The sequence below is a fragment of the Rattus norvegicus genome, chromosome 6 (assembly GCF_021556685.1).
Source record: "Rattus norvegicus strain SHRSP/BbbUtx chromosome 6, alternate assembly SHRSP_T2T, whole genome shotgun sequence".
Taxonomy (NCBI): Eukaryota; Metazoa; Chordata; class Mammalia; order Rodentia; family Muridae; genus Rattus; species Rattus norvegicus.
Genome location: NC_141539.1, coordinates 140,085,052 through 140,100,357, shown reverse-complemented (window position 1 = coordinate 140,100,357; position 15,306 = coordinate 140,085,052). Strand labels below are relative to the sequence as shown.

Here is a 15,306-nt window from a genome sequence, read left to right as displayed (position 1 = left end):
TATTTTTTAAAGGTTTTAAAGTATTTACCTTCTGCATGGGAATATTACATAAAACATGATCCATGGTGTTCTCATGTGAACTGGAAGGAGAATTGCGTATGTGGAGTCTCATGTTTGAGGTATTTTTATGCCCTAAAAAGAAAGGATCAGCTGTGGTTGTTGCAAAGTTTGTACCATATCTTCTTTGGTGTCTCATGCCAGGCCCAGCCATGTTGCTTTTCTTGCCATCTCCCTCCTCAACTCTCCACTGTCCCTGGAGAACTGGGGTGAGGGCACAAGTCCCCAGGTGTTCAGTCAGTCTGGGTGGGCACATGACAGGGCCCTGAGGTTAGCATTATACTTTTCCAGTGGAGCCCATGAATATGGATCAGGACAATTAAGATGTGACTAAAACACAGTCACAGCAAGTCTAGGAGGGCAAGGACAGCCCTCATCTGATAAATGTAATACATTGCAAACCACTTCTCAAACAAGTTCCCTCACAGCTTTGGACTAGGTCTCAGTAACTATGTTTTCAGACCTAAACCATAATGCACAATTTTGGGGACTTATATGCTGCATTTGGAAGTAATTAGTACAGCTGTGGGTGTGAATGTCACATGGAAAGGGGATCCCATCCATCCTACAGACTGAGACTAACAAGGATTGAATGCCAATTGTGACAGTGACAAAAGTCATGAGAATGCTGAGCTCCTGGATGCATAGGAGGCAGAGGACACAGACATAAGTACTCTGACTCTGCATCATTCAGAATATGAGCCTCTGCCTGAGAACAATGATATGGGAGGAAATGAGTCTCAGAAAGCCAAAAAGACCTTGTGGAAGTACTTAAAAGACATTGGAAATCTGCTTATCCAGGAGAATCTTTCAAGAGACATGTGCCTTATATCAAAGATGATCAGTGATCAGTATGTGCCAATTACAAATGTAGCTAACTTTGACCATATCAAGAAACTCAGTACTGATGTGGATTTGATTGTTGAAGTGCTAAGGTTTTTAACTTTAGTTCAAGTGAATGAGAAGGGAGAGAAAGAAAAATCCCTGCGTAGTAATATTGAGTGAACTTTCTAAATCTACCCTGTTGAAGAAGTAGAAACACTATTTAAAGGAGATAATTTACTGAAATTATAAACTGTGAATTTGCCTATAGTGATAATTGGTTTACTACCTTTGAAACAGAAGCTGATGAATAGCAGGCTTTTAAATATATTTGAGAACTCAGAAATATCCAAGGAAAGTCAATTAAGGCACAGATAAAAGCAAAGTCAATAGTCACAAGCATATTTTTGTCAAAGAAGAGATTTAGACATCTTGGAATGAAACTTTACACACAGTAGCATTATGCTACATCATTTTACTTACCTCCAGTGTACAGTGCCATCAGCAGTGCCCTCTGTAGATCCTGACTGCTATCCCCATCATGAGACAATGTCAACAACACATAGTTATTTTGCCCTATCCTTTGTGATTCCTTTTCCCAGTACTGGCTTTAGAAATGGGTTTACATCTCCAACCTTCAAACCTGAAACATCTTCTGACACCTCTCAGACCATATCCTCCAAGAAGCAGGAATGGTTGTAATTCTTATCTGTTTCATGTTATTCCTACTACAAAGAGAGGGTCTGGGTTGTTAGGAAGTCCTTCAATATTTAACTTTCCTGCAGATTGATTAATTAATGGTGTCTGAAGGCCCGAGAGGAGGCAAGGAGGGCAAACTAGGACACAAACAAAATCTTTCATCTTAGGACAAGAGAGATATTTGAGCAGGGCGTGCGTAGACAAGTAGTCTTGGATCCTCTCCTGGTTTTGGGAGAGGAAGGAAAAATTCCTTTGGCTATTGTAACTAAAAGGAAGAGAATTTTACAAGCAGTCAGACTCAATGTGCAATGCCATCAAAGGCCCCATCACTGAGCTTAAAACCATGGTTATCCAACTTCCTCATTTACCTGGAGCTGCAGGCTGAAAGCATAGGATTTGCTTGAAAACAGGATTTCCAATTTAATCATAGGATCTTCAAAGAAAGAACCTGTAGTACAGATACAAGCCCAAACACTGCTCATAAAGTGGTACCCAGAGCGACCTCTACATTACTCTTTTCCAGCACAACTACCTGAGGATTTCAAGGTGGCAGAACAGCAGAGAGAAACTAGCAGTACGGACAAAATTCCTTCTTTTTAAAAATTTTTTATTACATATATGTCTTTACTTACATTTCAAAGGTTATTCCCTTTCCCAGTTTTCTGGCATTAGCCCCCATTTTCTCCCCTCCCTCCCCCATACAGATATCCCCCTATACATCACCCTTATTGCCCGTCCATATCCCTCTTAACTGGGGGGGGGGGCAACCTTGGCAGGACCAAGGGCTTCCCCTTCCTCTGATACCCCAACAAAGCTATTCTATGATACATATGCAGTTGGAGCCCTGGGGCTCTGGATGTGTCTCTCAGGAAAGATCTATATTCGGTCACTTTCAGCATGCATTTTCTAGCTTCATCAATTTTATCTAGTATTGGTCACTTTATATATACATATGCATGTGGGTCAGGCTCTGAATGGCCATTCCTTGAGTCACTGCTCTAAACTTTGCTTCCATATCCCCTCCTATGAATATTTTTTGCTCTTTTAAGAAGGAGTGGGAACATCCACATTTTGGTCATCCTTCTTCTTGAGCTTCCTGTGGTCTGTGGATTGCATCTTGGGTAATTTGAGGTTTTTGACCAATATCTACTTATCAATAAGTGCATGCCAAGTGTGTTTTTCTGTGATTGAGTAATCTCACTAAGCATGATATTTTCTAGTTCATTCCATTTGCCTATGAATTTCATAAAGTCATTGTTTTTGATAGCTGATTAGTACTCCAATGTGTAGATGTACCACATTTTTTTAATTCATTCCTCTATTGAAGGACATGTGGGTTCTTTCCCACTTCTGGCTATTATAAATAAGGCTGCTATGAACATAGTGGAACATGTATCTTTGTTGTATGTTGTAGTATCTTTTGGGTATATGCTAAAGAGAGGAATAGCTGGGTCCTCACGTAGAGGAATGTCCAATTTTCTGAGGAACATCTAGTCTGATTTTCTGAGTGGTTTTATCAGTTTGCCATTCCACCAACAATGGGAGGAGTGTTCTTCTTTCTCCACATCCTTGTCAGCATCTGCTGTCGCCTGAGTTTTTGATCTTAGCCATTCTGAGTGGTGTGAGGTGGAATCACAGGGTTTCTTTGATTTGTATTTCCCTGATGACTAAGGATGTTGAACATTTCTTTAGGAGCGTTTTGGCCATTCAATAATCCTCAGCTCAGAATGTTTTGTTTAGCTCTGTACCCTATTTTTTATTAGAGTTATTTGGCTCTCTGGAGTCTAACTTCTTCAGTTCTTTTTATACTCTGGATATCAGCCCTCTCTCAGATGCACAATAGGTAAAGATCTTTTCTCAATCTGTTCATTGCCATTTTGTCCTAATGAAAGTGTCTTTTGCTTTACAAAAGCTTTGCAGTTTTATAAGATCCCATTAGTCGAGTCTTGATTTTTAGAGCATAAGCAATTGGTGTTTTGTTCAGGAAATGTTCCCCAATGCCCATGTTTTCGAGAGTCTTCCCCACTTTTTCTCCTATTACTTTGAGTGTTTGATGTGGAGGTCCATGATACACTTGGACTTAAGCTTTGTACATGGTAATAAGAATGGATCAATTTGCATTCTTCTACATGCTGACCTCCACTTGAACCAGCACCATTTGCTGAAAATGCTATCTTTCTTCCATTTAATGGTTTTAGATCCTTTTTCAAAGATCAAGTAGCTATAGGTGTGTGGGTTCATTTCTGGGTCTTCAATTCTGTTCCAGTGATCTATCTGACTATCTCTGTACCAATACCAAACAGTTTTTATCACTATTGCTCTGTAATACTGCTTGAAGTCAGGGATAGTGAATCCACCAGAAGTTCATTTATTATTGAGTATAGTTTTAGCTGTCCTGGTTTATTGCTATTCCAAATGAATTTGCAAATTGCTCTATCTATCTCTATAAAGATTTGAGTAGGAATTTTAATGGTGATTGCATTGAATTTGTAGATTGCTTTTAGGAAAACGGCCATCTTTACTACATTAAACCAACCAATCCATGAGCATGGAAAATCTTTCCATCTTGTCATACAGATCTTTCACTTGCTTGGTTAAAATCACACCAACATATTTTATGTTATTTGGGACTATTGTGAAGGGTGTCATTTCCTTACTTACTTTCTCAAACTGTCTATCCTTGGAGTAGAGTAAGGTACTGATTTGTTTGAGGTAAATTTACGCCCTGGCACTTTGCTAAAGTGGTTTATCAGGTTTAGTAGTTCTCTGGTAGAACTTTTGGGGTCGATTAAGTACACTATCATATCATTTGCATATAGAGATATTTTGATTTATTTGCTTCCAATTTGTATCCCTTTGACCTCCTTTTGCTTTCTGATTGCTTTAGCTAGGATTTCAAGTACTATATTTAATAAGTAGGGAAAGAGTGGGCAGCCATGATTTTAATGGGATTGCTTCAAGTTTCTCTCCATTTAGTTTAATGTTAGCTACTGGTTTGCTGTATATTGCTTTTACTATATTTAGATATGGGCCTTCAGTTCTTGATATTTCCAAGACTTTTATTATGAATGGGTGTTGAATTTTTTCAAGTGTTTTCTCAGCATCTAGTGAAATGACCGTATAGTTCTTATCTTTGAGTTTGTTTATATAGTGGATTACATTGATGGATTTTCGTATATTAAACCATCCCTACATCGCTGGGATGCAGCCTACTTGACCATGATTGATGATTGTTTTGATGTGCTCTTGGATTCGGTTTGTAAGAATTTTATCAAGTATTTTTGTGTCAATATTCATAAGGGAAATTGGTTTGAAGTTCTCTTTCTTTGTTGGGTTTTTGTGTGGTTTAGGTATAAGAGTAATTGTGGATTCATAGAAGGAATTCGGTAGCGCTCCATCTATTACAATTTTGTAGAATAGTTTGGATAGTATTCGTATGGGGTCTTCTATGAAGGTCTGATAGGATTCTGCACTGAACCCATCTGAACCTGGGCTCTTTATGGTTGGGAGACTTTTAATGACTGCTTCTATTTCTTTAAGTGTTATGGGGTTGTTCAAATGGTTTATCTGTTCCTGATTTAACTTTGGTACCTGGTATCTGTCTAGGAAATTGTCCATTTCCTCCAGATTTTCAAATTGTGTTGAATATAAGCTTTGTAGTAGGATCTGATTTTTTTTAATTTCTTCAGATTCTGCTGTTATGTCTCCCTTTTCATTTATATTTTGTTAATTTGGATACTCTCTCTTTGATCTCTGATTATTCTGGTTAAGGGTTTATCTATCTTGTTGATTTTCTCAAAGAAACAGCTCCTGGTTTTGTTGATTCTCTGTATAGTCCTTCTGTTTCTACTTGGTTGATTTCAGCATTGAGTTTGATTATTTCCTGTCTTCTACTCCTCTTGGTTTTATTTATTTCTTTTTGTTCTAGAGCTTTTAGTTTTGCTGTCAAGCTGCTGATGTATGCTTTCTCCTGTTTCTTATTGCAGGCACTTGGAGCTATGAGTTTTCCTCTTAGTACTGCATCCCTACTACAACTGCATGTAAATTCATGCAGCAACAGATTTGTTAAACCCAATTTTGCAGAGGTCTTTCAGAGAACAGGTTAAGAAACTCCTTCCTCCTTCCCATTGCAACCATCCAAAGAACAAAAAGGTAAATAATGCCATCTGCGGGAAGAGGAGAAGAAGGTTGCTGAATCTGTGGACAGATACAGAAAGCCCCCTGCCCTCAGGTCCACTCCTAGAGTCACTGAAGATCAGAAGAGTCAGCCTGGGCATTGTCCCTCTCCTCCAGCTGCTGGGAAGTTCCTGAATCTAGACAAAACACTCCTGCCAAGCTTCCTCATTGAAAGCCAGATTGGGAGGAGTCTGGAATAGTTGTAATCGCCATGAAGGAAGCTCTTGCACTCAGTGTGGAATTAGCCAATTGTTAGAAGCTTGCAGTGTCTGTGGAGCCTTTGAGATACCTGCCAGTTACTTCTTTCTGAGTTGGATTTTTCCCCTCTTGAAAAAAAAAGTATTTTCCAGGATTTAATTATGGAATACAAACCTTATTTTGGTTTTAGGTTGAGGCTTAACTGGAGGTGATACAGAAGTCTGATATTTTTCAGGATAGAAAATGTATTCATACTAACAAATGAGTTTTTTTTTTTAATTAAGCCTTCACATGGCTCTGAAAACAGGCTGTTATGAGTTTTTCACAGTTAAAAAAAACTATACTACTTTTGCCTTAAATAGGTGGTCTGCAAGGACACATTCGTAGGGTGTCCCAGCAGATGAATGGGGGCTGAAGGCACCAGCAGGGGCAGTCAGGCCTCATAGGGCAAAGGACTGGCAATGTCAGGGCTGTGACATAATGGCATAGGAACTTCATCTAAACAGGTAACTCTAGCTGTAAAACAGTATACATATGTATATACTTTTCTTTTTGATCTAGTGGACAGAAAGATCCTGCAAAGAGCTCCCTAGAAAGACCTGAAACCTTTCAGTCTGATGTATTGTAAGCAAACAACCAGATTTTCACTCTAGTTCCATGTGGCTACTGTGAAAAACAAATTCAAAGCACATTGTAAATAAAACCTAGATGAAAATAGAAACTGCTGCTCACTGACTATAGACCAAGTTGTACTATGATTTGTGTTTTGTGAGTGGGCTACCTGGTCCCCACCCTCCAGCGCCTGCTCTGTCCATGTTCCCCACACTCTCTCTTGAGGGTCATGTCTTAGCCAGTTCTGTGTGGATGTGTTCCTGTACCTCTAAATTGGCACATGGATTTACATTTACCTAGCCTTGAGAGAGTGATGTTTGTCCCCACACTCCCCCTTGGCTGGCAGAAGACAGAACCAATGCTATTTTTGCCTCCAAGAAGAGGGTCTTGCTGATTCTTTCCGGAGGTGCCACACTTCTGAAGAACAGGAGTCAAGTAAAGTTAGCAAGTTTATAATAAAGTTACAAATAAATTATTTTGTTTTAAATAGCATAACATTTCTAAAAATATTCTTAGCAGCAGAACTAAAAATATTAATTGCTACATGTAACCATACAGCTTATTCCATAAAATGGTATTTAACAAGACTGAAGGCAGTTTACTCATTTTCTTAAGGAAAAAATGTTTTACATCCAATATTTAAAGACTTGAATTTTATATAAGTGTGAAAATGACTTTGCCTTGACTTTTGTATAAAAGCTCACAGAGACCTGCCCCAGAATTGGCAGGAGTGGATTTGTTACTCATGTGCCATTCAGATCTCCTGGTGTTGGTTTTGCTGAGAATGCACATGGTTGTGCAAAACTCCAGTGGTTTTTGTAACATATCTACGGATCTTCAAAATTGATCTTTTATCAGATTTTTGAAAAATCCTGTAAATGCAAATTCTCATTACTGTGTAAAATCTGTGCAGTTGGGAGTGTGTTCTGACTGTGAAGTGTAAACAATCAGAGCACATGAGAATGGTACCCTACAGAGAATAATATGATAAAAATTATTGACATATTATAAGTGTTGCTGATGAGCTGTACGTGGATAAACTAAATATTGTTGGTTTGAACATTTTTAATTTCTTAAGGTATTTCTTTTTTCCCCTTATACTGGTGTTTTGAATTGACTTTGCCTCTTTGCTTCAAAAGGGAAAAGGGAAGCCTTATTAAAGCCATTGGATGTTTTCATACTCTTAAAATGTATGTAAGTACATTCTAATCATATTTGAGTTTGATGATTTAAAAGGAGAGAATAGAGAACAGAGACTGGTAAGATCTTCCAATGAAAGTAAGAAACTGAAATGTGCTTATTAGAAATAAACTTTGTGAAGTTATTTTTTTCCTGCCAGAGGCAAAGAAGGCCTGTTGCATGTAACCATTTTTTTCAGAGCAACTGTCATTCAGTTACATAGGAGTATACACATTGCTGGTTTTTCAAATGTCTGTGAAAGGAACATAGGGCACATTTCATGGTAGAAGTCAGACCACTGACAAAAAGAGAAAGAAGAAGAAGAAGAAGAAGAAGAAGAAGAAGAAGAAGAAGAAGAAGAAGAAGAAGAAGAAGAAGAAGAAGAAAGACAACAACAACAACAACAACAACAAGAGCAAGAAGAGCAAGAACAAGAAGAGCAAGAAGAACAAGAACAGGAGGAGGTAGAGGAAGAGGAGAAAGAGGAAGAAGAAAGAGAAGAAGAGAAGGAGGAGGAGGAAGAAAGAGAAGAAGAGAAGGAGGAGGAGGAGGAAGAAGAGGAGGAGGAGGAGGAGGAGGAGGAGGAAGAAGAAGAAGAAGAAGAAGAAGAAGAAGAAGAAGAAGAAGAAGAAGAAGAAGAAGAAGAAGAAGAAGAAGAAGAAGAAAAGGAGGAGGAGGAGGAAGGGGAGGAGGAGGAAGAAGAGGAGGAGGAGGAGGAGGAGGAGGAGGAGGAAGAAGAAGAAGAAGAAGAAGAAGAAGAAGAAGAAGAAGAAGAAGAAGAAGAAGAAGAAGAAGAAGAAGAAGAAAAGGAGGAGGAGGAGGAAGGGGAGGAGGAGGAAGAAGAGGAGGAGGAGGAGGAGGAGGAGGAGGAGGAGGAAGAAGAAGAAGAAGAAGAAGAAGAAGAAGAAGAAGAAGAAGAAGAAGAAGAAGAAGAAGAAGAAGAAGAAGAAGAAGAAGAAGAAGAAGAAGAAGCAGCAGCAGCAGCAGCAGCTGCATCTGGCCTCTTTTTTTTTTTTTTATTAACTTGAGTATTTCTTATATACATTTTGAGTGTTATTCCCTTTCTCGGTATCCGGGCAAACATCCCCCTCCCCCCTCCCCTTCCTTATGGGTGTTCCCCTCCCAACCCTCCCCCCATTGCCGCCCTCCCCCCACCAGCCCCACCAGTCTAGTTCACTGGGGGTTCAGTCTTAGCAGGACCCAGGGCTTCTCCTTCCACTGGTGCTCTTACTAGGATATTCATTGCTACCTATGAGGTCAGAGTCCAGGGTCAGTCCATGTATAGTCTTTAGGTAGCGGCTTAGTCCCTGGAAGCTCTGGTTGCTTAGCATTGTTGTACATATGGGGTCTCGAGCCACTGCCTGTCTGGAAAGGCAAGCCTGAGGCTTCAGATCCTTCAGATCACATCTTTGCTGGAAGAGGTGCCAAATAATGATTAGCATCCCTCATCCCCCAGGATGCTCTCACAGATGATCTTTGATTTTTAATGTGGAATCCTTTCCCAAGGCTGAGCATTACAGAATTTAACCTGTGTGGCAGAGCCAACTGTAAATGTCTGTTGTCTGCTGACTGGAAGTGTAAGCTCAGTGGCCAAACCGAAGGGCAGGTTTGCAGATGCGCAGGGTTGGGACACTGCAATTACTGCTTAGCCAGTGACATCTTGGCATCAGGAACTAAAATATCAAAACAGAGATTACTGAACTTTGAACTTTTCCAATCACAAAAAAAATTGAAGTTATCAAAATAGGAAGCTGTTCAGGGTGCATGCAGATTCTTGCTATGTCACATATAGCAAGTGTGATATATGGATTTCATAAATTATTTTATTTACTTATTCCTTTCTGTATCTCAAGGTATAGAATCAGAGAAACCACAGTCACAAATGATATTTTTTAACTTGTAAAATTGTTGGATGATGCTTAATTATCATATGGAAATATGGACTAGGAATCTGGCCCCACTTCACCAGACATTTATTTCAAGTGACTCCTAGACAGTGTCATGATGTCTTTGTGAATCTCTCCTGTCCTTTCATCAATGTTTGCCACTAGTGGATGGCAAAAAAGAATAAGATAAAAGGAAAAATAAGAAAAAAAATCTCATGTTACTGTATCAGTGTTTCTGCAGTTGATATTGAAAAACTGGTACAGTGTGTCACAGAAGGCAACTAATGGTGCATACCTGTCTTGTCCCCTTCAGTGAGCTGTAATTGTGAGATTGTGTGCTTTGTAGCCTGGTATATGGAAAGCAACGGACACTTAAATAATCCAGGTGTGAAAACAGCAGCATGTCATAGAACAGGAGTGTAAAATGGATACTCACCTAAGGGTATGTGTCTGTGTTCTTTTCATTAAGACTGGAATCAAGCCTGCATCTAAACTACTGGTAATTTAAGTTTCCTTTTGTGTCATTGTATTTAGAAGTATCTAATTTGAAAAAAATGTAGGTTACGAAAAATAAAGATTTAAGCATTTAAAAAATGATCCACAACAAATAAATAAATAAATAATAAAAAGGACACAGAATATATATATATATATATAGAGAGAGATAGATAGATAGATATTGATATTGATATTTTTTCAAATCTGGATGTTTTGTACCAGATATTTTTCATGAGTCAGCCCTAAGCTACATACTTGTGACCAATTTCTTTAATTTACTATCTGCATTCAACCATCATAGTATTTATTACTTCTCCTAAAATTATCAACAGTGTATGTTGCTGGATATTGGCTATTTTATGGGCTTATTTTTATATTTCTTCTCATCCCTCTTTTTTTCTACCCTTCAAATCCCATAACACTAGATATAATAGAAAAAAGGATAAAGGTAAAAATGGGTACTGTTTTATTTAGACTATTTCCTGCTAATAGTGGTGTCAAGTTCTTTGAGACAGAATTGATCTTTACCTGAAAGAGATCTAATTTCGTGTTATTTCTTCTTTGCCCACTAATCCTTACCAAATCACAAAACAACAGCAACCCCAACAAAAGAGCCCCCACAAATAATGACAAACACATCCCAATCCCACCTCTCAGGGTTCTAGCAAGTGTATACCCTCTGAAAAGTTCCCAAATTTCCAAATGTCACACATATGCACAAAGTATCTGCAGCTGACAAAGCCATGTTTCTGCAAGAGGACAAGGCAAGTCACAGTCAGAAACATGGGACCCTCTGAAACAGCCCCATCTCCTACACATGGAATTAAAACAAAAACTTATTCTTACAATATTTCTGAGTTTTTTGAAAGAAATGTAAACTCTCACTACACGTGTATTATAATATAAACACATAAAGCAGAGAGATGTGTATGTGTGGTCAAAGACATAATAAAGTAAGACATCGACTTATACTACAAATGCAAAATAAATAATAAATATTTCTTCAATTCTTTACCAGTTATTAGTTTTGTTTATACAACTGTACTATACATTCATAAGACTAATGATTTCAATTCACAGCTTATAATGCAGAAGTGGAAAATGCAAACAAGGCCTCCCTCTGTTAGTGAAAACCAATCCAGCCCTGACTTGCAGTTCTGACAGAGTTAGGAAGCCGTGGCTTCCCATGTCCTCCCATTTAGTATAGCGCTGAACACAGACCATTCAGCAGTGTTAGATCTGAGCTGAGATTTCCTGCATGATTTTTTAATTTTTAATTAAACTATATATGAGATTAACTTACCTGAATACTGTACACATCAATATGCCCAATGAAGTCTCATTCTTATCTGTTGTTTAATTCTCAGATGAGGGCCTCTTTATGTTTCTTTTTCCTTTACTTTATTTATTCTTTCAATTTATATACTGATTGCTAGAAAGTGTATACCCTCTGAAAAGTTCCTGGACAATCCCACACTCACACACATTCACATTCTCTCCCCTACGGCTCCTCCTCTTCTCTTCTGAAAGGGTGGATCTCACTGAGAATATCCTACCACCAAGGCTGATCAAGTCTCTACTAGGCTAAGTGGATCCTATCCCCTGTAGGCCAGACAAGGGAACAGGTTCCACAGAAGAGTAACAGCTTTAGTGACAGCTCCTGCTCAGGTTAATTGAGTTACTAGATAGTTGAAAGAATTCCTAGCTATAAGGCCAAAAACTTACAAGTAAATATGCTCTTTGTCATTATTCAGGACCTGGGACAGGCAGAGAAAGGCCCTGTGTCACACAACAATAACCTTGCTGCAGGAGGAATTCAGGTCAGCGGGTGGCGCTCACTTCACAGCAAGGTAGAAACTTGAAGGGCAAGTATAAACAAGATCAGCAAGAGAACTGCCAGGCTCCTTCAGGATTTCCTTCTCTCATTGAACCTCGTGTAACAAAATTTACAAGTGGAGCCCTCAAGAGACCACTCCCTAATGAGTTATAATGTTTTATCCTGAAATACACAAACGAGTTGTGACTAGAGACCATTATCTCTATACTCCAGTTTAAATCGGGGACTGTCACAGAAATAGTAATGTCACAATCTACAGGACCATTTTGATACCAAAACCACATTTGCTCTCACATGGAATAAATTCCTCACTTGAAAAATAAAGAAACAGCATTGGTTCCGTCAAGGAGAAATGGGCAAATATTTCAACAAACTTAACCTTAAAACTTAACTCACAACTACTCTGGAAGTACTATGTCCTCAGGTGCAATATGGGGACCTAAACTGTAACATGGGCTGAGATTCCCGATGAAGACACCTCTCTAAACTTTTGTGATCATTCACATGGTAAATTCCCTAACTTTTAGAACATTAACTAGTGACTTGACTCCTAAGGTTGTTAACCCAAAAATACCCCAGAAAAATATGTTCAAATATAGATATATAGGTATAGAAAGTATATATAGAGATAGATAAAAATATATAATATTGATATACATACACATATGTGTATATAATAGAGATATACATGTGTGTGTTTATATATATATATAATAGAATTTTTCTAGATTATTTTATTATCAAAAATATATTTATAATTTTAATTCTTCCATTACACAGGACAGTATAAAATGCTACACTACTAGGTTATAACATTAGATCTTGATTTATGTATACATTGAAAATAATTTTCCTTCTTGTTAATCCTCTAAAATCTATGAATATTTTATTACTTTCTTTGAAGCAGGTACAGTAGGCAGAGGGGTATATGGATTAAAAAAGCAGAAATAATTTCCATATTTTATCCAAATAAATGATATTCTAATGCTGTAATTGGCCCAAAATTCCTTCATTTCATATCTGGCATCTGTACTAGTAAGTGCTATCTGTAAAGCTTTCAATCCAGTAACCCTTCTTTAGCAGGAAGTCAGGCAAATAAAGTCTTCCTCAACTCATGAAAAGCAAATCAGCCCTAATCATGCTGCTCTGGAAGAGAAAGCAAGACATGGATTCTCAGGCCTACCTATTCATTGATCAGCACTGGACACAGACCATGCATTTACCAGGGGATTGGGGCTTAACATGAATTTCCTTGTTGTTCTTTTAAAGAAGAATAAGAGATAGTGAGTGCAGAAGAGGACATGAGTGAAAGGGAATTCGGACATATGTGACAGTTTCCTAAGCAGTATTCTATGTGTTCACTGTGAGGTTCACCTGGTAAAGTGTATATGTGTTTTAGTGCTGTCTGCAGAATCCATGAGACTCTTGTGAGTTTTCTTATCGTTATCAAGCAGCTTTGACAGGCCCTAAATCAATGGGCTAAAGGGAGGGATTTTAGTCATGAACAAAAACTGCGAGGGTTGAACAAAAATGTTTTTTAAAATAAAACTAATTACATAAGTTTATAATTTTTATTAAAAAGTATATTGTGCAGTGAATATCTCCTCCATGACATCCACATTTCCTTTCCTTGTCCCTATCATAGCCATTTGTTCAAGGACACAGATGATTTACCTTTTATTGCCAATTTGAATACACAATTGTTTCTAACCTCACAAATCAAAGATCCACAAATGAGTAATCTGTGTTTCTGTAAAGGTCTTAATTTACTTAAGATGACTGTGTTCCTTATTCTTCACAGAAGAACACATACTGCTGTGTGGTATGTATAGCATAGTTAGTTGATTCAATCCAAGGTTGACAGGCATGTTCTGCTCAGTAATTCAGTTATTATAGAAAATGCACAATAAATAACAATTGGCATGGACATATTTCTGAGGCATTCCATTGCTGTACTGTACTATTGTGGTAAGTAACCTTTCAGAAAAGCCACTATTATTTTCATGTATGTAAAAGAAGATTGCAAACTGTCATAAATGTGTTTTTTGTTTTTGATGTTGAGGCACCCCTATCCTCATTGCTACTACCAACAATTGTGTCAATTGTGTCATCAAGACTAGTAAATGTCTGATGTTAGTATTCTATTTTAAAGTTAAGAGATTAGGCTTTGATATTATATCGAAATGGTCTTCATATGTCTCAGGGTAAGTTTCTGAGACAGGATTTGAAACCCAGCATCCTGTTGATTGACCCAGGTGCACTCTACTTCCTTCTTCTCCAGCTGGAAAGTCCTTATGTAAGAAAGACCCTATCTCATGAATATGCAAACCATGTGAATCTATGATGATAAAAGCAGGGACACCAAACAACAATGTATGAGCACTATTTTCTCTATAGTCACTGAATCACAAGGTCCTTATCATGAAATGCAGCTGGATCATCCTCTTCTTGATGGCACTAGCTACAGGTAAGTGGCTCCCATGCTCTAAACTTGAGGGAACAAACTTGAGGGTGACAGTAGCACTAACATTGCATTTTTATTTTACAGGGGTCAACTCAGAAGTCCAGCTGCAGCAGTCTGGGGCTGAGCTTGTGAGACCTGGGACCTCTGTGAAGTTATCTTGCAAAGTTTCTGGCGATACCATTATAGCATACTACATGCACTTTGTGAAGCAAAGGCCTGGACAGGGTCTGGAATGGATAGGAAGGATTGATCCTGAGGATGATAGTACTAAATATGCTAAGAAGTTCAAAAACAAGGCGACACTCACTGCAGATACATCCTCCAACACAGCCTACCTGAAGCTCAGCAGCCTGACCTCTGAGGACACTGCAACCTATTTTTGTACCACACACAGTGTTGCAACCACATCCTGAGTGTTTCAGAAAACGCAGAGGACAAAGAAGTTGCCCTGGTACTGAAATGAAAAACAAAATTATTCTGAACATTTGCTCATAGTCATTCTGACTGTCCCTGTGTCTGCCTCCTCCTCACAGTTCTATATGGTATATTTCTACTTTTCAAAAGGACATCTCTGGTGATATGATCAAAGAAGTGTCTCGTTAGTCTGGTTAAGGGTTTATCTCTCTTGTTGATTTTATCAATGAACCAGGTTTTGGTTTGGTTGATTCTCTCTACAATTCTTTTTCTTTCTACTTGGTTGATTTCAGCCATGAGTTTATTTCCTGCCCAGTATTCCTCTGGGGTGTATTTACTTCTTTTTGTTCTATAAATTTTGGGTTTACTGTCAAGGGGCTAGTGTATGCTTTCTCCAGTTTCTTTTTGGAGCACTCAGAGCAATGAGATTTCCTCTTAGCACTGCTTTCTTTGTGTCCTGTAAA

At 38.3% G+C, this 15,306-nt stretch overlaps 1 long non-coding RNA gene and 1 pseudogene across 1 annotated transcript; both read left to right on the top strand.

Moving 5' to 3' along the window:
• The first annotated feature begins 356 nt into the window (after positions 1-356).
• Larp4b-ps1 (La ribonucleoprotein 4B, pseudogene 1) lies at positions 357-2,178 on the top strand (annotated as a pseudogene).
• A 12,157-nt stretch (positions 2,179-14,335) lies between these two features.
• Ighl12 (immunoglobulin heavy chain like 12) lies at positions 14,336-14,922 on the top strand. Its single transcript, XR_015623431.1, has 2 exons — positions 14,336-14,431; positions 14,513-14,922. It is a non-coding gene; the product is annotated as an immunoglobulin heavy chain like 12 (long non-coding RNA).
• Positions 14,923-15,306: the final 384 nt, after the last annotated feature.